The sequence below is a fragment of the Pipistrellus hanaki genome, assembly GCF_964339955.1.
Source record: "Pipistrellus hanaki genome assembly, chromosome: 7".
Taxonomy (NCBI): domain Eukaryota; kingdom Metazoa; phylum Chordata; class Mammalia; order Chiroptera; family Vespertilionidae; genus Pipistrellus; species Pipistrellus hanaki.
The window spans coordinates 42429889-42455237 of NC_140509.1; the positions used below are offsets into that span (position 1 = coordinate 42429889).

The following is a 25349-nucleotide window of genomic DNA, read 5'->3' on the forward strand; positions in this document are numbered from 1 at the left end:
GCGGTTCAAAGACCCTAGTCCTCTTTCCCACCCTAGGTTCTGAGCCTCCTTCTCCCCCAAATTTCTCCTCAGCCACCCCATGCCATCCAAATGCAAGTCTGACAGGATCTCCAACTCCAGGCTGGATGGCAGAACCATCTCAACGTCTTATCTTCCTTTGCTGCTATCCCTGAGCCCAGCCTCATCCCCAACCTGGCCTCTGAAGCCAGACCTCTCTTGGGCCTTCTCCTGGTTCCTCAGAATCCAGCCTCCGTCCGAGGATGCATTCTCAGTCTCAGGCCGGAAGCTAGTCCGACTTTCCTTCTGGTTTCTTTCCCACCTGAAGGACCCCTTCTAGAAACTGGCTGCTGGCAGGGATGGCAACAGTAACAGCTGAGGCTGTTAGGGAGTATCTCCACGAGCAAGAGACTGGGGTCAGAGAGTGGCACTTTCTGGGTGCACACGTACGTATGTACAGTAAGTGCATGTGTGTGCCATGCTCAAATCTGTCCAAAAACGGGGTGAGAAGGGTGTGGGCATTCAGGCAGGAGCCAACAGAATCTAAGAGAACAGAAAAAAATAATGCAAGACAGGGAAAAGAAAAAGACACCTAGAAAAGGAACTCTAGTAGGCAGCAAGAAACAAGGATCAAAAGAGTAACAGGGAAGGATGAGCACAAAAAATCCCAAACGCTGAGATGACAGCAAGACAAAAAAAATAAATAAATAAAGTCCATCTAAAAGTGTGAGAGGCAAGACTGACATAAAATTTGAACTAACAAAATTCTGTCAACAAATGTCCCCAACCTGAGGTGTAAAAAAGAGGAGAAACCTTATTCAAGTGAAGAATCTGCAAACCAGAGAAATGCAGGCTCTGGAGGAAACCGAAAGTACACTCCCCATAGACAAAGGGGTGGCCTCCTTTTATAGAAAAAGTGCTTTCCCTGGTTCTGATTGGTCCATTTTTATGCAAATGAGGAATCATAATCACACAGTTCTGATTGGTCCAAATAGTATGGTCTCGATTGGCCAGAATCAGGTATTCTGATTGGTCAGTATAGATGGTTGCACAGTTCTGACTGGAAGGGGCAGGTCTCAGCCCATTGGTTGAAAGACGATTCCAAGAACCCCTTCATAAGGGCCGGATGACAGAAATACAGTGCAGTAGGCTTGGTGGCTCAGTCTGTGACTTTTCCCTGAGATGCAGTCCATCCGAAAGGCCTCCATCAGCTCTGGCTGCTAGCCTCTGGTTATTAATTTGGGCCCCACTTAACCACAAGGAGTCCTTCTTGGCAGATATACTCCTTCTCGGGGTACACAATTCTAATTTTCAGCTTCCCTTTAGAGCTTTTATTTCCCAGATCAAGGCTAACATAGCGCGTAAGACACAAAGGCCTCTGGCCCTAGTAGCTAGGAAACAAATAACAGAACCCTGCTAAAGGTGAAGTGTTCAGAAAGAAAAAAAACACAAACAAAACAAAAACCTTTATGAATGTAAACGTATCTGTTGGTCTCATGTTCTGGAAATTCGGTTGCTTTCACTACAGAATGCAAAAAAGGAAAAACGCTCTTGGGTAAGATTGCTGTGGTACAGATCTAAGATAATGATCTTGAATGGTCTGGCCAAATTGCAGGAACAACAAACCAAAACTAAACAAACAACAACAACACAAAACAAAACAAGAATGCTCCCATATGGAGATGCAAGTAAACAGGCTGCAAAATAGGGGCATACACCTAACGCCCTAGTGAGGCTCAGGCTCTCCGGGCAGCCCCTCAGCAGGGGAAAGGAGGCTGCACCCTCCTACCGCCCCCCCTTCCTGTGATAGCTGCTCCTTCTCCACCGGGCCTTCTCCTCTGACTCGAACTTTCTGTGAGCCTTCCTCCTGGGATCCTCTGGCAATGACTCACGGGGCAATGGGGCCAGTCAGCAATACCACAGCCCTCCGCAATCGATGCTGTGTAGGAGGCAAGCCGCTCGGTGGACTGTCATCTGTACCAGCTTTTTCCTTTCTCTGTTCAGGGAGCATTTGCTTTTCAGCCACATTTCCCTCAAAACACATCCCTGTGTCGGGACATGCTTACTGCACAGATTTCTAAATGATGAAATGATCTGAGTTTGGCTCCGTAGTCATAACGAAACTAAAAACAGTAAGATGAAAAAACAATACTGTGAGCATCATACCTACAAAAAACAACTTTATACTTGGGTGCTATCAAGAGATCAGAAGAAAAAAAAATGCTTAAACTAATATTTTCCAACCTTTCACTAACAGCTAGGGCTAAAAACCACATGTTTTGAAGGTCTTGCACTGTGTTATTATTAGAAGTCACAATTCTATTGATACTGATGAGTCATTTGTATCGGCGGAAACCAAGAACTTCCATCAACATCATGTTACACACAGTCACTGTGGCTTGGCTTTTTCTTTATTACTGGTCAAAAAGGGGGGCTGCAGAATGCTTATTGAAGCTAAAAAAAAAAAAGAAAGAAAGAAAAAAAAAAAGAAAGAAAAAGCAGAAGAAAGGAAAAAGAAAAAGACAAAGAAGGAGAACTCCCTAGGGTGTGCAAAGCTTTCTTTTCCCCAGCTGACCTCACTGCTCAAGACAGTTTAGGATGATTTGATCAGTTTGTAACTACAAAAGGAAGCTTATTGAGAAACCTCAAAAAAGTTCCATTTCACACTGACCAATGAAAATAAACAGAACTGAACTCCAAAAGCAACAGCAAAACTATCTCTGAAATCAGATGCCAGCTTCAAAATGACCCGAAGTCAGGTGTTTGTTTGTTTTTCTTAACCTTAATAATTTGCAACGGATACCAACCAAGTCTGTCATTGCTTAAGGACCGGAGCCACACAAAACAAGGTCCGGTTTGCCACTCGGCACCCACTCTGCTGCTTCCCTATTCAAGACGCACTCTCCTCACCCAAGGGAGAAGTGGGTCAGGTTTCGGTTACACCAAGAAAGCCTAAGTTAAAGGTTCATGAGAGTTCCTTCGGGTGCCGAGAAGAAAACGGCAGCACGCCCCTTCCCCTTACTACCTCTCCTTTCCCTTCTCCCCTTTAAGGTGTCCCAGGAACTTAAAATGAAGTAAAAATCTATTTTCCCGAGAGAGTTCCAGAAGTGCTGATTCGAATGCAGAGTCTCTACAAAGGTAGATGTATGTCCAGTTTCTACCAGGCAACCAGAAGGCTGTGTCTGGCTGCTGGGAGAAGGGAACCCAGCTCGGCAGTGACCACAGGTCTGAAAATAGCCTTCCAGCGGCTAAACCGCCTGGTGCTCTCCCAGGCCAGCGCTGGCGCTGTGGGCAGTTGACAGTCAGGCCAGCTGAGCACTGCACCAGCCGCATGAGTCAGCAGGCACTTCTGGTAGGAAACTGCTGACAGGCTAAATTACTCTTGCATATAGAAGGTGCACACACCTACCGGGCAAAAACAAAAACAAGGTGCATGCAAATGAGCAAACAGGAGCCTCTCTACCCTTGCATAGTTCCTATTCTCCAAGGTTCAACCAAAAATATAAATAATCTATGTAACTAAGAAGTAGTAGAAGCAACAGATAGCGATTAGTAGTGGCCATAAACAAACAACTCTTGTGCTGTGATGTGTGGAACAGCTGTGTTCGAATCTCACAAGCTAGTTAATTTTAACGGGCTTTAATTTTAACTGGATTTAACTGTTTTTCCTCCCTTCTGAAAAAATCAAAATAGTTGCCATATCGACCACAAGAACCGGTAACAGACAAGCACAGTTCCTGTTTTTCAGAGGGGACTTACTTTCAAACCCACAATATCGAGATGCTTAACATAAGTGGAAATTTAAAATTTATTGTTTGATGTGGGAGACTGAAACCTGTACACTAATTCAGATCCCACAAACGTTATGGAGTAGTGACATCTCAGGCTTTAACCTACACGTCTTTCATCTTTGTTCTCTCGTTTAACAGAGAATCCAAAATATCTGCAGGAACACTGTGTCTGGAACTCAGAACACATTTTCCCATAGAAACGACGTCATGCCAATGACGTGATGTTCCAGGATATTTCCTGAAAGTGTCTCAAATTTTAAAATATGAAAGGTTAAATTTACAATTTAAAAAGAAAAGCGATACTCTTAACAATAGTTCCAAAACTAAAGAAAACACTATTGATGGCCTGTTTGAGAAAATGTCTATCTAGAAGAAGATGAGGGGATGGTCTTCTGAGTGAGACTGTGGACAAGGTGGTCTTCACTCTGGTTCGTTAATAGGACTTAATGGTTAATTTCACTTTAAAATGCATGGCGTCCCCTAATATCATTAGACAATTTTCATATTTATCAGTTGTGATTCCCCCCCCCAAAAAAAAATGGATCAAAAGTAAGAGAAGTAAAAATGAAGAGGGTGTGCAAGAGGCAACCGATGTTTCGCAGCAACATTTCTCTCTCCCGTTCTCTCTCTCTCTAAACCAATAAAAACATATATATTTTTAAGAGTTAAAAGGAAGCTGATGAACAAAGTAGATCCAGAGACATAGAAGCATGGAACTGATAAGGAATCTCGGAGGGAAGGTGTATGTGTGTAGGGGCTGGGGGAGATTAACCAAAGAACTTATATGCATAACCCATGGACATAGGCAATCGTGCAGTGAAGGCCTGGGGGGAGAGTGGTGTGTGGAGAAGGGGGTCAATGGGGGAAAAAGGGGGACATCTGTAAGACTTCCAACAATAAAGATAACATTTTTAAAAAATTTATACTTTTATTGATTTCAGAGAGGAAAATAGAGGGAGAGAGAGAGAGAAACATCAATGATGAGAGAGAATCACTGATCGGCTGCTTCCTGCATGCTCCACACTGGGGATTGAGCCTGAAATCCAGGCATGTGCCCCTGACCAGAATTGAACCCGGGGCCCTTTAGTCCTTAGGCGAATGCTCTATCCACTGAGTCAAACCAGCTAGGTCTAAAGATAAAAAAAATTTAAACAAGTTATAAGAGAAAAAAGGAAGGAAGATGGGCTACAAAGAGGGGATACCAGAGAGGAACAGAAAGAAATGGGGTCAGGCAGGAAGGAAGGCATGGGGGAGATAATTAAACTACGAAGACGAGGGAAAGTAGGAATAGAGAGAAGTCCCCCACTAGACAATTCACTCCCAGAGAGGGGAGAATGGAGAGGGGAGACTCTTTTCATCAGGCTAGAAACTCAGTGATCTGACCCACAGCAAAGGAAGCATGAGCTAGGGAGTCCATTAGGACAGTTCCAGAGACTAGCACTAGATGGCGCCATCAACTCAACATGGCATGGTTGCTGGAGACATTAGAGGTGGGCGAAGGGTAGTATGGAAGGCAGTTCAGACTCCCCACAACTGGGTATTATTTAGCAGGCAACGCTTCTACCTAAAATAAGCATGGTTTCATTAATCAATCAACCTCTGCAAATGTCCAGATGTCACCAACATCCACAGGATGGGGCATGCCAATTTTGAAATTAATTTATCAACTCAGTTTTTATCAATAAAACTGTGGGTTGAGGATGAAGATAAGTGAGAGCCACTGCTCCCCCACCACCACCACCACCACCCTTTTAAAATTCAACATTTAAAGATAATAGAGTATTTCAGGTTCACTGCTACTGACTAACAGACAAAAATTCCTAATTATAGACCCAGTGACTTCCCCTGAAGCTCTGTTTAAATGTCAAATAACACACAATCTTGCCATACAGGTTTAAGTGAGTACATCACTGACAAACAAACATATCATTACATTAAAAAGCATCTGCCCTTTATACCTTTAATATCACAGTGCTTGATATCCTCTAATCTGCTTGCCTATATTCTCTGTCCAAGGTTGGGTTTATAAACAGCCCCTTCTCCGCTCAGAAATGTTCTCCCATCACCAGGCTACCAGGGTGTGCAATTCTACTATTTACTATTTTTAGCATTTATTCCTTTGGCTTTGTCTCCTATTAATATGCTGATTTTTCACAAAGAAGTAATTCACTAAATATGTTTCATTATTTATACTCTAGTAAAACGTTTTTTCATAAATCCTTTCCTGAGATAGCTTTTGAAAGGGAAGTGGCCGAAACCGGTTTGGCTCAGTGGATAGAGTGTCGGTCTGTGGACTGAGAGGTCCCAGGTTCGATTCTGGTCAAGGGCATGTACATTGGTTGCGGGCACATCCCTGGTAGGGGGTGTGCAGGAGGCTGCTGGTCGATGTTTTTCTCTCATCGACGTTTCTAGCTCTCTATCCCTCTCCCTTCCTCTCTGTGGAAAATCAATAAAATATATTTAGGGGGGGGGAAGAAAGGTAAGTGGGGCACATGTTAAGGGCACTGGGTAGTCAAAAGGCAGCAAAGAGCGGAGTGAGGAAGGACAGAAAGAAGCCACTGGGAGGGCTCAGAGCAAACCCTGCCTGGCTTCTTCATACCCGCAGCAAAGATCATCACCCCTGATGCTGATCTTCTCAAGAAGATACATGAAAACTAAGAGTTAAGTCTAAGTGTGTTTACACTGTCCTCTGGCTGAATGGGCAATAATATTCTTTAGAGTTCATTTAATTTTTCCTCCCACAGTTTGACTCTTCAGGACTCATTCATTTGCATAATATGGAACCTTGAACCCATGTAGACATTCCACAAATCAATGCAAGCAATGCTGGTACTAAATCAGCAGCTTTAATTTAAGCTCTTCATTGTTTGCATTGATATCTTTATGCATTCATCTGCTTGATTTCTTAATCACTTAAAACTTCCAACAGTGACACACTAAGCATCCCTCCACTTAGCCATCTCCAAAAGTTGAACTAAATACTAAAAAATAAGCACAGTCCATTCATGCACTCGATCTTTTCCTAAGTGGAGCTACAAATGGACACTTAATGTTCCAGCAGCTCCCAAGAAAAATGCCTCCTGACTGAAGACGAGGTTGTCTGCCCAGGACAGAGCTCAGTCAGTGTTCCAAACAGTGACCCTGCAACCTCGAGGTAACTGGGGTCACTGCCAAAGCTGAGTCCTCCAAAACCATTCAAATCTCTGGTTGAGAGTTGCAACATGCTAATCTGGCAAGATAATCTCTTCCTGAAATTGACTAGAATGAGAGCAAAGGTTACCTGCTTTTATCTGTTACTAGTGGCTAATATTTCTAATTAGGAGCTCTAATGGAATTGAGTTTGAATGCAATTCTTCCTCCGCAGTAGAATAATCAACCTATTATAGGGAATGGTTTCTTTCACCTTTTCTACCTCATCAGAAAAAAAAAAAACACACAACAACTAAAAAACCAAAAAACAGATTTTTCACGTAACAAGGGGGAAGGAGTCTGAACTACAGGAAAACCTCGGGAACAGAGCCAGGGGACTCATGTTCTACTTAGTTCTTCTTTTGTCTTTACATGTCATCACTTCCACTTTCTGATCCCCAAATGGACACTTAGACCTGAGGAATGTCATTTTAGAAAGTGAGCCATGTGAAAGATAGGAGACACATTCACTCAAGGTCACTGAGAAATTATTTTATCTTTCAGAGAGACATCAGCAAAACAGCCAATGTTTTCGTGGATTGGCCTGTATTTCCACTTCTGAGAACTGCTCCAGAGCGTTGGACCTCCAGTGAAGAAGAGGAGGGAGGGGGCGGACCGGCCTTGTGGTTACAGAGCAGGCTGCAGCCCTCGAACACCTCGTTTCCAATCCCAGCTCCACCACTCATTAGCTGGGCGACATCTGTCCCTTGGCTTCTAATGATCACACCTAGCTCTGGATTGTTTCCAGGACTGAATAAATTAATCTGCGTAACATACAGGAAGCTCCCAGCACAGGTTAGCTATCATCAAAGAAAAAAGAAAATGAAGGTGTTTTAATTATCACATACTCAAAATTTGTTTTAAATAGACACTGCCAGCACTCCTACATTGTGCTAAGAATAGCCTAAAAAATCTTCTTGGTCTGCAGAGCCTCCAGACCCTAGTGCCCTGGGGGAGGCAGGGGCTTCCCAGGAAGCTGGACTCACACCTGCACGGAAGGAAGATCCTAGCCTGGGTGCTAACATACCAGCCACCTGGGAGGGAATGTCTGTGTAGCCTCTAGTCATTCCAACATTGTCAAAAGGACCCTAAATATGTTCACAATCAGAATGCTAACTCGCATGTTTTTCCACGTATGAAAGTGAACAGTATTCTTGGCAATTAACAATTCTGTTTCTACCAGGCTCTAAAGACACAGGTAAATAAATCAATTCTGGACTCTGTATACAAGAACCATTTTTTTGGCCAAACTGGCCCGAAGGGTTATATCATGGATTATGCAATACTCCAAAGGGCCAAAGACAGCAGCGAATTAATAGGACCAGGAGCCTATGGAGAAAGAGGAAGCCCTAAGTTTTAGATGGGCCCCAATGGCAGCTGACTCTACAGTTCTTCAGGGAGTGCTGCCTCAACCTCCCAGCCAGTTCACATGCCCCCATTACACTCCCTGCTGCGTAGAAACCTTTCCTTCAGGGAACATGCAATGGGTTACCTGTTGCTATCTGGTTAGCGTCCTCTCTCCTACTAGACAGTATGCTTCCTGAGGACAGGGACCAGGAATGGGTTTGCTCCCCACCAGCCCACGACTGGCTACCACCATGGCTGCCACATAAGAGATAGTCAGTGTACATTTGCTTAGTGAATGAATGAATGAGGCCTCTGCCTCTAAAGAATGGCATTTCTGGACATGTGGCCCATTTGGTGGTGCCCATTAACTTCCACTGCTTAGGAGAATACAGGATGGGAAGGAAACAAAAACAGCCAATAATCTGTGGATACGGGGATACTAAGGACACTTGCTGAGTGTGTCCTTCTCTCTGCTTTCCTACTTATTGAATGGAAATAAGCAAGCTGGGCTCTCTCCTCTTTACACTCCAAGGTGAGAGTCCAAGCCATGTGTGGGTTAGACTCGCAGAGAGGCCTGAAGGAACTCCTGGAGCCGAAATCAGTTTTGCTCAGTGGATAGAGCATCGGCCTGCGGACTGAAAGGTCCCGGGTTCGATTCCGGTCAAGGGCATGTACATTGGTTGCGGGCACATCCCCCAGTAGGGGGTGTGCAAGAGGCAGCTAATCGATGATTCTCTCTCATCGATGTTTCTAATTCTCTATCCCTCTCTTTTCCTCTCTGTAAAATATCAATAAAATATATTTTAAGAAAGAAAGAAAGGAAGAAAGGAAGAAAGAAAGAAACTAACTCCTGGTGCATCTGCTGAAAGTGATGGGACGGAGAAGGATGATGGGAGACGAACTGATGGAGGGTCTGGAAACGCACAAAAAAAAAAAAAAAAAAAAAAAAGAGCTTTCTTCTGAGACTGACCTGGAGTCAGCTTCAGGCTGAGGAAAGAATCAAGACAGTAACAAGAAATAGGGGAGGCCTGGAAAGCGGAGGATTTACAAGCTCAAAAGAAAATGAACACTGACATAGCCCGCTCTCAGAGGCACCACAGTGTGTCCTACAGCCTCCATCCTCCGGGAGAGGAACAAAAGGGTCAGGGAGGAAAGGCACACGTCTCAGAACCAAAGGACAATTTATTATCAGGGCTAAGGAACAAAAGAGAAGTTAACCAGGGAATAAGCTGGAGAAATGGTGATTATGAAGTCACTGGGGAAGACTGAGACATTTTGGCTGTAATTCCAATGACTACAATGAACGAGTACGTGAAATGCTTTCAGATTGGGGAGATTTATTTTTTTTTGGGGGGGGGGGATAGCTCAAGAAAAACAAAGGAGACATTCCTGCTGATTTTTGAAGCAGTGCCACTAGTAGGACAAGGTTCAATTCCCAGATTCTTTAGAAAAGAAATGGTCCTTGAAAAGGACATGGTGGTGATTCTGAGGATACTTCCAGCGTTAAGGAAAGCTGAGTAGCATGCTGATGGAAAGGTTAAGTTTCCGTTTCAGGTAGACTGACATTTGAAATTAACAAAACAAAACCAAAAAAAAAAAAAAGGAAGGAAGGGGAAAAATAAAAAGAAAAAAGAAAAAGAAAAACCTTGAACTGACAAAGAAGGAACTACTTTTCTATTAAATGTCACCCCGGGTCCCCCCACCCCCAAAAGGAGTAATATTCTGGGCAATCTTACTGAGTTTACAGAATGCATCAGGTTTCAGTTGGGCCTTGAACAATTTGTAAATATTTACGTAAAATGTAAAGTTGGGGCAGGAATGGGTCACACACTGTCACTGATAATCCAGGAGCAATTTTCGTTGTCCCCCAAGGCCTCGGTGCTGCTTTTCCTAACACAGCTCCAGGTGTGCCAAAAGTTACCTCTTTTTCAGGGGAAATGCCAATTCTGGCAGCCAGCCCTGACTTCTGAGCTGCTGGTGTCTCTGACAGGGTCGTGTGTCACTGGAGCTATCCAAATAGAAGAGAAAGGAGAGGCACAGGGAGGCGGAAGGAGTGACTGCTGTCTGAATCGCAGATTTTGACAAACCCGTTCACCTTTTTTGTTCTGTTTCTTGTGCAGGAGGGTAGGGACTAGGTTCTCCGTATGCTATGTTCTCTACCCCACGCTCAGTCATTACTACCTCAGGGCTAGATTGGGTATAGAGGATGACAAATAACCCTTAGACAGTCAAGAAAATACTCATTCCATTTTGATGTCATTCTTTTCAACATAAAAATGAGGAGGTTCCTCTTCTGCAGAATGGGCGCCACGCCTACGTCACAGCTTTCCTGTGAGGAGTCAGTGAGTTACATGGAACATGGAGAGCATTCTATAAATCACGGCTATTGTTTTAGTGGGCGCTTTCAAATGTCAACTTTTCATGGAGGTCCTCAGGCATTAAATAGCCAAGGTGCCCCATCTGGCCCATAACAACTAAATAGAGGGCAGATGGTTCATAAGCAATGAGTGATTTACCTGCAGAGGACCCCATGGTGCCACCCCTGGTATTAATTGTTGGTCTTTCAACTCATATTCTCTGTTAAAGAGAAAGCTACCAATCCCTGAGTGGGACTCAAGTTTTGCTTTTCTTATATCTTTCAATTTCCCCAATAGCTGTAGTCATTCACTTGGTGGAGACTCACAAACCATCTACTATGTGCCAGGCCTTTAGAAAATGGCTACATACAGAAATATTAAACAGTAAGATGCATTAGCCCATTTCATGTTCTCACCCCACATTTAAAAAAAAAAAAGTTGATTCAATGTTTTTAAAAACTAGGGGATTCCACATAAAAATCTAGACACCCAGCTTCCCTTGGAAAAAATCAGTCAACGTAGCAACACAAAGCCAGTATTCCCAACCCATTCCTGCCTGGCAAAAGTCAACAAAAAGAAGCTGGGACAGGGTCTCCGTTACCTGCCACCTCCCTCACCAGGACCAGTGGAAGATAAAAATGAAGGGCTCTATGCTCAAGAATTACCAAAGATTTCAAGAAGGCAACAGCAGAAGATTAAGCCCAGCGTGAGGTCCTCCTGAGCAGATGGGGGGGGGGGGGGGGGGAGAGGCTCTGTGCAATGGTGCAGGTCACATGCCCATGAAGCTGGTCCCGCTTCCCACCCTCTCAGCCAAACAGGAAAGGTATTTAGTTCCCTAGGTGTTCTGTCTTCCATTCAGCATCAGCCAGCATTTACAACAAGCAGACACCCGTAGCCCCTGGAATCCGAGGTACAAAAAGTAGGACAGTGGTCCCCTGCACAACTGAGCTGGAGAGGCACTGGCAGCTGCTCTCTCTTCCCTGGTGAAGGCTGGACCCATAGGAGGGACTCCAAGCACACGTTAATCCAAGTGAAATTAAACTGTGCCCAACAATACAGATTGATCTGAGCCCTTTTGTTGGCACCCCTGGAGCCTTGATCACAAATTCACAAGCGCTAATGAATAAGTCCCCTCGGCTGTTGCAGACAGCGAGCCCAGAAGTGAAGGGCTGGTCTAGGAGAAATCTGAACGTGAACCTGACCATCTGGCTCTCTCTGCGACTCACTTTGATCACAAAAATGAATTGCAACAAATTGAAGAGCACATGGCTGGAGTTAATTGTCTCATCCGTAATCTGAGCCTACTTTTAAGCAGTTATTAGTACCCCCTCTATCAGGTAGAAACATTTCCTACCATCCCTGCAAAGTGCATTTTCCTGATGAACTGTAATGGATCATTAAATTCCATATCTGAATAACAATACTCTGCACTTAGGCAGCGCCTTTCAACCAGGGATTTCAAGGCAGTTTGCAAATAATTAAGCCCTGCACACAGCAGCCAGAGGTGAGGGACTTGCCTGAAGACACTGACTTAGAGGGATAATTCAATAGAAAGAATAAATGGCTTCCTCCCAGGCAGTAGTAATACTGGAAAGTGAGAGGGGGGAGGGGAGAATGGGGGGAGGTGTCCCGATTCCCTCCCTCACGTTCTGCCTTATTCCTTCTCTATGGCAGATCGTCACTGGCAACACACACACAAAGCACTGAGAAGTCACTAGCAGGGGTGGTTCATAATTTAGCCATCAGTTCAGACATACTCATATATGAGGAGACTATTCCTCAATATAACCCTGGCATATACAATCCGAACTGACATTTCAATCCACCTGCAGAGTCGACAGATACCAGAAGAATTAGCTCAACACATTTATGATTACCAAATGGCAAACCTAAAAGCCTTCCAAAATCCAGAATGAAAATTACTGCTCTACACAAATAAAGGATGCTTTCACAAAAAGTACTTTATTCCATGACTGTGTATGCCATTTCTGGGAGTCCTGTTTGAATGATATTGAAGTTTCCAGAATAGCAAATAGGATGGAAGTGGGCAATCAATGCATATTTTCCCCCCAATGCATTTTTTTAAAACCAGAACACTAGAAGAGAAAAAAAAAAAAAAATCCAGCCACTCAAAGTTCTGTGGTGAAATTATAAACTCCTAAACACTGAATGTATAATGAAAACGCTGACAGACCTTTCACGGGAGCAGTCTCAATGCAACACTGTAATTTAGCAATCGCTCTTACAGACTTAAAGACTAATTCTAACAAGATGTCATTTTGACTCCCCGTTTATTATTACCTGCAAGAATGAAAAATGCCGCTCGCTGGGGAGCAGCTTGGAGAAGCAGGGTGGGGCAACCTCACATTTTAAGCGAGACTTTTCCTGTCTCACCAAAAGCAGCCCTCTCCCGCTCCTCAGCCTCTTTCATGTCGGCCGGAGCCTTCGCAGCCCGGCATGCCTTTCCTACACGTTACATTTTAATGACCGGAGAAAACCGTTATCAGCTAACATCTCTAATTTTACTCTTAAAAAAAGACAAAAGCAAAATATCTCATTAGGCACCAGCTCCGCCAAGGTTCCCACCAGGCAGGAAAGGATTTTTATCTAAAAGCAATTACCCTTTTTAGTTAAGACTCAACAGATAACATTGACACCGAGAGCGAGGGAGGGGCGGCAGCACCAGACAGAAAGTGAAAACGGAGGAACGCCGCTCTCGCCCTCCGCGGCTCCCCCGGGAGGGAGTATGGGGGTGTGAAGAGTCTTCGTCCCTTATCGTTTCCCAGGGGCCGCGGGTCTCCGAGGAGCAGAGCAGCAAGGAGCTACACAGACTCAACCATCCTGACAGCGCCGGGCTCCAACTTCCCCCAAGTTGTCAAACTCGCCCACACACACGAAAGCGTGCCGGGGACACCCCGCGCATCCATGACCCACCGAGTCAGGGGAGCGCGGCCGCTTTCACAGACACACACACACAAACACAAACCCCGGCCCTGCCTGCTTCCTCCCACGGTCCGAGTTCCTGCAAATCCTCGGCCAGACGGAGGTCACCGAGAAGCTGGCGAGAGTCCCCTCTCGTGGGCAGCCGGGGTAGTCCATGAGCGCCGCCCACCGCCCTGTCTCCGGGGGCGCTCGGCTCCTGAGTGAGCACCCGCCGGGGGAGACCCCCAACCCCGCGCCTCCAGGGGGCGAGACGGAGAGGTGTCCCCTGGATAAACCCTTTCCTTCGATGGAGCTTCTGGGGCTTGTAGACGGGTGTGTGTGGGGAGAGAGAAGGGGGTGTGTGTTGCACTTTGATTTCATGCAGAATCTTGCAAGATCCCCCTCTCGGATAGCAGGAGCCTCTCGCTCTGCCTTCCCAGGGACGCATCCCGATAACCTGGCCGTTGGCTAGGAGGGTGTCCCATCCGGCGATCAGTCCGAGTTCTGGCGCTGGGGGACCCCAACCTGACTCTTCCCGGGAACTCTAAACTTGGGCTTCGATGCCCCGCCGCCGGGCTCAGTGGCTCCGGATACCCCGCGGCCACTGACAGCTGAGCGCAAAGAGCCCGGCGGCCGCGGGGCTCCCGGAGCAAGTCCCGGGCACCGCCGCCGCCGCGGGCAGGTTGGAGGCCGTCCGGCCCCGCGAGCAAATCGCGGGCCGGGGGCCGGGGCGCCGGGGCGCCGGGCCTCGCCGGGGCCGTGGGTCTGACAGCTGCTCCGGCTCCCGCAGACGCGCGCCTCCCTGCAGCCCGCCCTCCCCGCGCCTGACTTATCGCCCTCCGCTCCTCCTCCCCAGGCCGTTCCAAAACACCCGTCGTCGACAAGGCGAACCCAATACAATGCCGCCTCGTAAAAGCCGGCGAGAGGACGCACGGTCGGCTCCCACCGCCTTCCCGTTCCTAGAAAAAGCCGGGAACGCGGCGGGGCGCCCGGCCGGCCGCTGCGCGCCAGGGCGGGGGGGACAGCGCCTTCCTCCCCGCGCCGCCCCCCTACGCCTCCCCGCGCACCCACCGCCCCCCTCAAACTTGCCCCGCCGCCCCGCCGCCCCGCCCGGCGCCGGGGCCGGGCCCGGGCACTCACCTCCGCGGAGAACTTTGCGCCCTTTTCCGCCTCCTCTCCCCGGCGTCTTCCCAGCCCGCAGCCCCCTCCCGGCGGCCGGCGCGGTGGGCGGTTCGGGGGTCACCAAAAGCTCGAGGAGAGGACGCGCATCACATGGCAGCTGGTTCCCAGCTCCCCGAGAGTGTGCCGGGGGGAGGGGGAGGGGAGGGGAGGGGTCGCGGGCAGGTCGGGGGAGCGCGGGAGCCCGGCGGCCGCGGGGGCGGGCAGGCGGGCTGGCGGGCGGCGAGGGCGGCGGGCGCTGCTGCTGCGATCGGAGCCCGGGCTGCACGGCGGCGGCGGCGGCGGCGGCGGCGGCGGCTGAGCGGCGGCGGCTCGGCGCTGTTGGCTCGGCGCGGCTCGCGCTCTCCCCGGAACGCCCACACTCTCAATCGCTACATTGTTGACATTCGGGCGCTGACGTCACCGCTCCCCATTCACAATAACTTTACGGGAGCCGGGCGGCGCACCTCCCCGGCGGCCGGCGTAAGGCGCTCCGCGAATGGCGCTCCGAGGGCCGGGGCGCGGGGCGCGGGCGCGGGCGGGGGCGGGGGCGCGGGCGGGGGCGGGCACGCGCGCTCCGCCGGCTCGCGGGAGGGGGCGCGCCTCGCACCGCCGCCGCCGCCGCCAAGGCTCTCCCCGCTTTGTGTGGCCGCGCGGCCCGGAGAGACCCCCCCGCTGCTCCAGGCCTGGCTAACCATCAGGCCCCGTCCAGCCCGGCCCGGGACTCTCCGGGGCCTTGAGAGGCAAGGGCTGGGGTCCTGTGGAGGAGTGTGGAGTGTGGAGAGGGCCGGTGTGGCAAGTACGAAGGGGGCAGAATTCTGGGCACAAGATCCTGGAAGGGGAGCCGGACCTCTAGTCCCTGAGGGTTGCTGCCTTGTCTAGCGTTTCCCAGGAGGGGCAAGAAAAGATGCAACACGGGCCCCCCTCCAAGCCTACCCTTTGGGGTGGGGATGGGGCGAAGAAGGTTAGCTCCTGGCTAGGATGGGGGCGTTTGGGTCCTTGTGGAGGGGTCTCAACGTGTCCCACTGAGGGAGCATCTAAGTCCCCACACCAGGGTTTTTTTGGGGGGGAAGCCAGAAGTTTGGAGCATCCCTGAAAAGCCAGTCTCCCCAGCTTCAGCCTCCAGTTCTGCAGGGACACAGCCTCTCTCCAGCCTCTCCATCCGGAGGCTGCCCGGGTGCTGCTCCTGCACTTGAAGGCCATCGTGTGGCTGCCCTGTCAGAAGAAAGCCTGATGGTGTGGTTAAGGTTTTACAGAAAGTAATTAGGACTTAGACGGAACGAACATTTGCAATAAAAAGACGGTTGTGCTAGTAGAATGCTGGTGCCTGCAAATCTACCCCGCCAAGGCCAGGAAATTATGCCACGTTTCCCCCGAACACCTATAACCCGGCCCCCCTGTGTGCAGGCAGTATTCCATATTATTACGTGTGGTGCTGATTTTTTAATGAATATTATAAAACTTTGACTCGCTCTACTGAGAGGAGGATCATAAATCCCCCCTGTAAAATGGGCACTGGCATATGCTGAGGAGGCAGCGAAGCACTGCCCTGGGAGCTTTGTGGTATCAGCCAAAGTGTTGCGCTGAACCACCTTCCTGTGAAGACAGATTTAAAAGGCCCGTTTTGGGTCGATGTTTCTCTTTCATCGACATTTCTAGCTCTCTATCTCTCTCCCTTCCTCTCTGTAAAAAAATCAATAAAATAAAAAATAAAAAAACTTAAAAAAAAAAAAAAAAAAAAGCCAAAACCGGTTTGGCTCAGCGGTAGAGCGTAGGTCTGAGGACTGAAGGGTCCCAGATTCGATTCCGGTCAGGGGCATGTACGTTGGTTGCGGGCAGCTGGTCAATGTTTCTCTCTCATCGACGTTTCTAGCTCTCTAAGTCTCCCTTTCTCTCTGTAAAAAAAATCAATAAAATATATTTTTTTAAAATAAAAGGCCCCGTTTTGAATGTCTGTGTGGAAAGCTAAGCGATGGTGAAAAGGAAGCTGAGGGGGCAAGCTCACTTGTTTCTGACAGCATAGCAGAGCCTCCGTGTGTCAGTCTAGACCCTCCCACCGGGTGGTTTTCTCTACTAGCCTCTCTAGTCTTCAGGTAGGGAGACGTCTCAGAACTAGGTGCACTGGCTGGGGGTCCGAGGCCCTTTTTGATGGAACACCCTGCTTCTGAGGTCCCTGTCTGGCCTCCTGACAAGAACAGAGAATACTGATCCCTGGTCTGCCCTGGTGAGGCCATAATCTGATGGATGGTGATGTTTCTGTATTCATCATTTTTGTAAGTATGTGAGTGTCAACACGATAACTTTGTGCATTGTAATAAGCACCGCTACATGTTTTACTCACAAGAGCCAGGCTTGAGAAGATCCCTAAGAGTGAATGTCATGTAAATTCATTTCTTTTCAAGCAGGCCATGGCTGCCTGGCTGTGAGTGGAGTTAGGCACATCAGCATTGGGGAAGGGGGAGTAGGGGGGGAAGATGCTGCTGCAAGCTGACCTTACCACCTTGTTTCTGGTCCCAAGTGGATATGACAAAGGCTATGCATGTGGTCATTTCAATTCACTTGCCAAAGATGCAAGCTGGAGCGTTTTCAGTTTGAAATCCTTAAGTATGAGATGGGACAGCAATTAGAGATGAAAAAAACAAACAAACAAGGAATGCAACCATGATAGGTTGTATTATCTACTCATTCAAGGAGGTTGAATTAGGACTAGTTGACCTCGAAGACACATCCAGTACCGCAGTCATGCGCCTCTGTGGCTGGGAATATGACAAAATCTTTGCCTTAGAGGAGCTTAAAGTCCAGCAGGGGGTTAATGCTTTCGTTTTTATTTTCAAAGTTAGAAGTGGGTTATTTGAGTTGAAGCCTGTAAAGCCTATTCAGAATTATATGAACTTAGGATGGCAAGTCAAGTGCTGGACACTGTTTTGACAATATGACCACAGGGATGAGGCTGTGGTCAGCCTTAGCACCCTCGTTGAGGATGTTTGCTGGCCACTCCTGGGGTTTGTGGTGCTGCTCTGGGCACTGCAGGCATTTACAATGAGAAACAGATGCAGGTCCTTCCTTCTGTGTATTCACGGCAGTAACTTGAGTAGAGGTCAACTTATTTCCCATGCCTGCAACAGTCAACCTTCTCTGATATACTTTTCCTGCAAAATTACATGTGTTTGCTGGTCCAGAACACGGACTTCATCTGTAATACATTTCTAAGCAGAATATAATTTCCAAGACAATAACTTTGTATTATAGCATTGAAACTTTATTTCTATAAATCACCTTGATTTTATAGAATAGGAAAAATTAAAATATCCTGGAAACAAAAAGAGGAGGAGAGGAAGACAAAAGAAAGAAGCAAGCCGTTCTGGGGTCTTTAATTTTCTTGCTCTCTGGCATCCTGTTACAGTATTTGATGATGTAAGGCAGAATCGTAGGCAGAATTTTAAATATGGTACCTTGAGTAAGACATAGCAGGGCAAAGTTAGCAACCAATGGGAGAGATCAGAGTGGGAGGGCCAGAGAGAGAATGCCAAAGCCAAGAGGAGCCAACATAGTGACAGAAGTTCTGTTAAGAAGAAACTGAATTTTACTCACTGGACAAATTACTCAGAATTATGACTAAGGTTTTATTATTTAAAACCCAGAGGTTTTGAAGTGTACCTTAGCCATAAAACCTCAGCTATTACGGCACTGGTGACACTTGGGACAACAGATGAAATTTGAATAATTTCAGCTGGTGATTTGTTCAACAATTATTGAGCCACCTGATATGTAGCAGGCGCTGTTTTATAAGGTGGGATGTAGGATTCTTAAGTTAGTGATGACACTAGGATGAGGATGGAGACAGACAATAACCCGAGTCTCCTATCTATCTATCTATCTATCATCTATCTATCATCTATCTATCTATCATCTATCTGATATGTTATCACATACCGTGTAGACTCTATGTAGAGCAGCGTTTTTCAACCGCTGTTCCGCGGCACACTAGTGTGCCGCGAGATGTTGCCTGGTGTGCCGTAGGTGCAGACAAGACAAGAATTTTATAATTTTTCACTATTTTGTTTACTTAATATTTCATAATAAAGTAATTATAAAATACTTTCTTTGTGTTTATTTGATTCCTATTCAAGAGAATTACTTTATATATAGTCAATATAGGCACAGAGTTAAATTTTTTAACATTTTCTAATGGTGGTGTGCCTCGTGATTTTTTTCATGAAACAAGTGTGCCTTTGCCCAAAAAAGGTTGAAAAACACTGATGTAGAGTATGGAGGTGAAGGGAGCTGTGAAAACAAAGTAAGGAGCTCAGGAGTGATGGGGTGGGGCTATTTTTTGATGGGGTGTTTGGGTCAGGGAGGACAACCCGGGGAGAGGACATTGGGCAGAGATAGGAATGAAGTTATGGGACGAGTTCTGTAGCTATACTGGGGAAAATCTTTGTAGGTATGAAGAAAAGCAAGTGCAAAGGCCCTGAGGCAGGTTAAACTTGGCATGCTCCAGGGACAGCAAAGAGGTCACTGTGTTTAATGCAGAAGAGCTAGAAGGTGGCTAGCAGGAAACGATGCCAGAGGGATATCCAACAGGCTTATATTTTAGGGGAAAATGAAAGACACTTATAGGGGTTTCTTCAGAGAAAGGACATGACCTGGTCTTGACTCCTAAAAGAGCATCCTGTGTGGTCAGTGGAAGGAAGTACAAGAGTGGAAGCGCAGAGACCATACAGAGGAATAGAAATAGACTAAAAGAGGTGATGGTAATTTTGGACTACAATGATAACTGTAAATGGAATCTAGATATACATTCAAAATAAACCAAACAGGACGTATTAATTCACTTGTGGGATATGAGAGAAAGAGGAGTCAAAGGAAATTGTGGATTTTGGCCTGAATAGGTGATGATGGCGATTCTACTTACTGATAGGAGGAGCAGGTAAGTGGGGAAAGCTCCAGTGTTTGGGTTTGGATATAGGAAATTTCTGATGCCCATCAGACATTTAAGTGGAAAAGTTGAACAGGAAATTAGACACGGGGATCTGAACTTCAGAAGAGAGGTCCAGACTAGAGATAGAAATCTGTGTGTCATCAGCATGGAGAATCTGGGAACATGGGTGGGGAAGAGAAGAAATCATGAGGATTGAGATCAGAGGCACCCTAACGTTTAGAGGTCAGAAGATGAAGAAAAGAGAAGAGAAAAGAGGAGAGGAGAGGAGAGAGGAGGGGAGGGGAGGGGAGGGGAGGGGAGGGGAGGGGAGGGGAGGGGAGGGGAGGGGAGGGGAGAGGAGGGGAGGGGAGAGAAGAGAAGAGAGAATGTTTTGAGAAGAAGAGCATAATTGGTTGTACCAATGATGCTGCTGGGTCAAATAAGATGAAAACACATCAATGACTTTTAAATTTGATGTCTTTGACAGAAAAGAGTGGTAGGAACTAACCCTGCTAGAGTGGGTGAGAGAGAGAGAGAGAGAGAGAGAGAGAGAGAGAGAGAGAAAGAGAGAGAGAGAGAGAGAGAGAGAAAGTGGAAGCAATGGGCATAGACTACTCTTTAGAGGAGCTTTGCTATGAAAGCAAATGGGGAAATAGGTAGAGGGTCCTGTGATAAATTAGAGCTTGGTGGGAATAATCCTGCCAAGAGGGAAAAACAGTTGATGTAAAAAGGGGGGATAACTACGGGAGTGAAGTTCTGGAGTCAGAAAGTGAGCCTTATTTAAGGGTAGGGCTGGTTCATCCCTAGCAACATGAGGGAAGTTATGGTGGGGACGGGCGGGGAGGCCGGATTGTGGTGGTGGGAAATGTGGGGTGTCCTTGTCTGAGTGATTCTGTTTGCTTAGTGGACTAAGAAGTGAGATCATCAGCCAATGGTGGAGGAGGGAAGACTGTGGGAGACAGAAAAGATTTCAACTACTGCAGGGGCAAGCAGGGCTATGGCGCACAGAGAAAACTGAGGATTACTACTAGAGTCAATAGGCAAGCCACTGCCAAGAAAATTTATTTCTTATTGCACAAAATCTTATGCAAGTTTTGAAAAATAATCAGGGTATTCCATACTAGAGAGTATTGTAATTTTCCAGTGTAACTAGACTCACGCAACAATTTTACTTCCAGCTATTATTAAATTGGGCTGGCGGCCCTTTCAACTACCTATTTCTCTTATTTGTTCCATATCTTTATCTCCCTCAAAGATCACACTAGTTCCCTAGAAGGATGTTGGAAATAGTCTTTTAACAGAAGGATATTCTCATATAATTATTTATAGTGACATAGCCCAAGACCCACTTCTACAATAAAGAATAGGTACCACTATCAACTAAAAATTTAAATGATATAAATCAACTAATTCTTCAACATGCATGATTGAACATCTAATGTACTGGTGAGAAAACATTGGATCCTATTTTCAAAGAACTTACAAATTTCTAAGAGGTACTCAAAACTAATATAAATGAACCAACTAACAAATAATCTAACAATTTTATATTTAATTACCTGTATTAATTATTTGATGAGTTGCTCATAATTAATAACATTTAACATTATTTACACAGAAATTATATTTATGGGAATTTATACTAATGAAAAATTAAGCATGTACAGAAAGATTTTTTTGTATAATGGCAAAAAGAAGTGAAAAAGTCTAAATGCTTTGCAGTAGAAGATTGCCTGAATAAATAGTGATTCATATATAAAATTGATTGCCATAGCCCAGTGGGCAAGGCTCAGTGGTTGAGTGTTGACCTATGAACCAAGAGGTCACGGTTGAATTGGATTCCTGGCCAGAGCACATGCCAGGTTGTGGGCTCGATCAGGAGGCAGCTGATCAATACTGATGTTTCCATCTCTCTTCCTCTTCCTCTCTCTTAAAAAAATCAATAAAAATACATGTTTTTAAAATTGAATGTCATGTGTTCATCAAATATGATGTTAATGAAGTATGTATATTGACATTTTAATGTTTTATCAGTAAAATCTTAAAATAATTTGCAAAAAGCATCAGTCCATTTGTGGAAAATTGTCTAAGTGTGCATAGAGAAAAGTCTGTAAGGATATATAACAGTGTTAAGCTCAAGATGAAGAGCTTATGAGTGGTTTTTCTTTTTTGCTTTACTGGTTTTAAATTTTTTTTCTCTAATATAAATGTATTACTTCTGTAATAAAGAAAGCCAGTAAAAGTTATAAAATTCAAGATGTGTGTAATTAAACTCTAATAAGAACTTAAGTGTTGTAGGTGTTAAGAGGGGAAAAAAATTTATGAGGTTTGGAACAGCCACGAAAAGTTTCACTGAGAAGGTGAAATTTGAGTTGAATGTCAAAGCTGGGAAGGATTCAGACAGGAGGAAAAGTGGCTGGACATTCAACATAAGAGGATCCCCAGAGGCTGGACTTTTGTCTGACCAAAGCATCCACATATTGGAAGGTTGGGCAAGAGTAAGATGTGACAGCAAGAAGATAGGTCAGAAGTTGGAGGTGGTACCCCTGCCTGCTGGCTAGCATGGAATACTAGTACCACAGCCAAAAAGGGCAGTTGTTATGGTGATTTATTTTCTCAAAATATAATGCTTTTCTTCCTTTCTCCTCCCATTAACCAAGACCTGTTAAAAAACAACCATTTTTCTTCCTGTCTTCACTTTTTTCAGACATTCCTTGAGCACAGACATTCCTTGACATGCAGACTATGTACAAACACTCTTCCGGCCTCTGGAGACATGACACGCATGGCAACACCTTCATACTCCAGGAGCTTTGTAGGGAAGATGGACAGGTACACAAGTCATCACAGCCACACTAAGGGCCCAAATAGAGCAATAAAAGGCACCCAGCAACTAGCCAACCTAGGAGAGTTTGGAGACAGCTTCCCAGGAGATGTGAGAGCTGAGCTACATTATGAAGGTTGAGGAAGTTTTGTTAAAAGAAGGGGTTGGCAGGTCATTCTAGGTGGGAAAGTGGAAGTGGTGAAAGTGCAGGAATTGCAGACAGTTAGAAGTAACAGCCAGTAGACCTAGCCAGTTTGACTCAGTGGATAGAGCATCGGCCTAGGGACTGAAGTGTCCCAGGTTCGATTCGGTCAAGGGCATGTACTTTGGTTGAAAGCTAAATCCCCGGCCTTGGTTGGGAGCATGAGGGAGGCAATCAATAGATGTGTCTCTCTCACATCTATGTTTCTCTCTCTCTCTGTCTATCCTCCTCCTTTCCACTCTCTAAGACTTAGAGTCTAAGTCAATGGAAAAATGACTTCAGGTGAGGATTAACAAACACACAAACAAACAAACACAAACAAAAAATAAATAAATAAATAAATAAATAAAAGCCACTAGCAGAATGTGGGACTAGAAATGGTGACATGGACCAGAAGAGTGAAGATTTAATTTTATCCATAGGGTGTAATGCCCCTTGAACTTTTCCAGGGAAGTGCTTGAAATGGCAGAGAAGATAGAATGCTAATCAACTAGGATCCAGAACATGGCCCCAAATTGCCTTCTCTATGCTCAAAATGTGTTTGAATTCTCCTGTTATATGTTCAAAATTCAACTGAACTTTAATTGCTCTCTATATTGTATATGGGTTGATTTTACTGTAAAATCTTTTTAAATAATCTGTGACTATCAGGATTTAAATTACTCTCCTACACTCAAAATCTTTGATTAAAATTCATTCACTGCGGGAAAATGCTCTCAGTTTAATTTGTGTGGTCACAGTTCCTTGGAGACACTGGAAAGACTGGCTGAATGTCCTCTCTCTCTCTCTCTCTCTCTCTCTCTCTCTCTCTCTCTCTCTCTCTTACTCTCTCTTTCTCTTTCATTCTTTCTTTTTTTGTAAATTATAATGACAGTCAGTTATCCATTTTATTCAGCAAATTGGCAAAATTTTATTTTTGTATTCCCATTCCTATGTCCCCTACTTTCTGCAGCCATCTATCCATTTATGGGTCTGTTTCTGTTTTGTTTATTCATTTGTTTGTGTTTTTAGATTCCACAAATCAGTGGCCTTTGTCTTTCTTAGACTCATTTCACTTAGCAGAGTGCCATGAAGGTCCATCCATATTGTGACACATGGCAAGATTTCATATTTGTTTCTTTGATTGCTTATGTACCACATCGTCTTTACCATTTATGTGTTATGGGTATCTAGTTTGCTTCCATATCATGACAATTACTAGTAATTCTGCAATGAACATGGGATGCATAGATCTTTTCAAATTAGTGTTTTTGTTTTCTTTGGATAAATACTCAGAGCTGGAATTGCTGGATTGAATGGAAGCTCTATTTTTAATTTTTGAGAAGTGTCCATACTGTTTTCATAATGGCTACACTAATTTATAATCCCACCAACAGTGTATGATGGTTCTCTTTTCTCCACATCCTTGCCAGCACTTGTTATTTTTTGATTTATTGATGGTAGCCATTCTGACAGGTGTCTCATTGTGGTTTTAATTTGCATTTCCCTAAAGATTAGTGATGTTGAGCATCTTTTTACATGTCTGTTGACCATCTGTATCTGCTCTTGGGAGAAATGCCTATTCAGGTCCTCTGCTCATTTTTTAATGGGATTGTCTGGGGCTTTTTGTGTTAAATTATATAAGTTCTTCATATATTTTGATATTAACCCTTTATTAGATGTATAATTTGCAAATATCTTCTCCCATTAAGTAGGTTGTCTTTTTGTTTTTGTTTATGGTTTTCTTCATTGTGCAAAAAACTGTGAACATGGATGCAAAAATTCTAAACAAAATATTAGCAAACCAGATTCAACAACACATTAAAAGTGATTATACACCGTGACCAAATGAGATTCATTCCAGGGTTGCAAGAATGGTTCAACATCTGTAAATCAAAGAATGCAATGCATCACATTAACAAACTAAGGGATAAAAACCATATGGCCATCTCAGTAGATGCAGACAAAGCATTTGACCAAATTCAACATCCTTTGGTAAAAATTCTCAACAAAATGGGTATAGAAAGAAAATATCTCAAAATAATAAAAGCTTTATATAAACCCACAGCTGATCTCATACTCAATGGCAAGAATCTGAAAGCTTTTTACATAAGATCACGGACAAGAAAAGGACACCCATTATCACCACTTCTATTCAACAAATCCTAAGCCAAGGCAATCATAAAAGCCATCCAAATAGGAAAGGGAGAAGTAAAACTCTCATTATTTGCAGATGATATATACTGCATATAGAAAACCCTAAAGACTCCACCAAAAAACTATAATAACTAATACATGACTTCAGTAAAGTTGCAGGATACAGAATTAATGTACAGAAATCTGTAACGACGACTGATCAGAAAAAGAAATTAAGAAAACAGTCCCATTTACAATTGCATCAAAAAGTATGAAATACCTAAGAATAAATTTAGCCAAATAGGTGAAAGATCTGTACTCTAAAAACTTTAAATTTAACAAGCTACAAATAAATGGAAGTATATAACTTGTTCATAGATTGGAAGGATTGATATTATTAAAATAATCTTAGCTTGTTTGGCTCAGTGGATAGAGCATTGTCCTATGGACTGATGGGTCCTGGATTCTATTCCAGTCAAGGGTACATGCCCAGGTTGTGGGCTCAATTCCCAGTAGGGAGCATACA

The 25349-nt window shown here is 45.1% G+C and overlaps 1 protein-coding gene across 2 annotated transcripts in view; it reads right to left on the reverse strand.

Annotated features, from left to right (window-relative positions):
* The window catches only part of BACH2 (BTB domain and CNC homolog 2), a 335108-nt gene extending 319964 nt beyond the window's left edge, over positions 1-15144 (reverse strand). The window contains exon 1 of one of the 2 annotated variants that reach the window (XM_084890430.1): positions 14744-15144. The gene's annotated coding sequence lies outside the window, so the exon portion shown is untranslated. The remainder of the gene's footprint in view (positions 1-14743) is intronic. The other variant, XM_084890427.1, reaches the window with a different exon arrangement.
* Positions 15145-25349: the final 10205 nt, after the last annotated feature.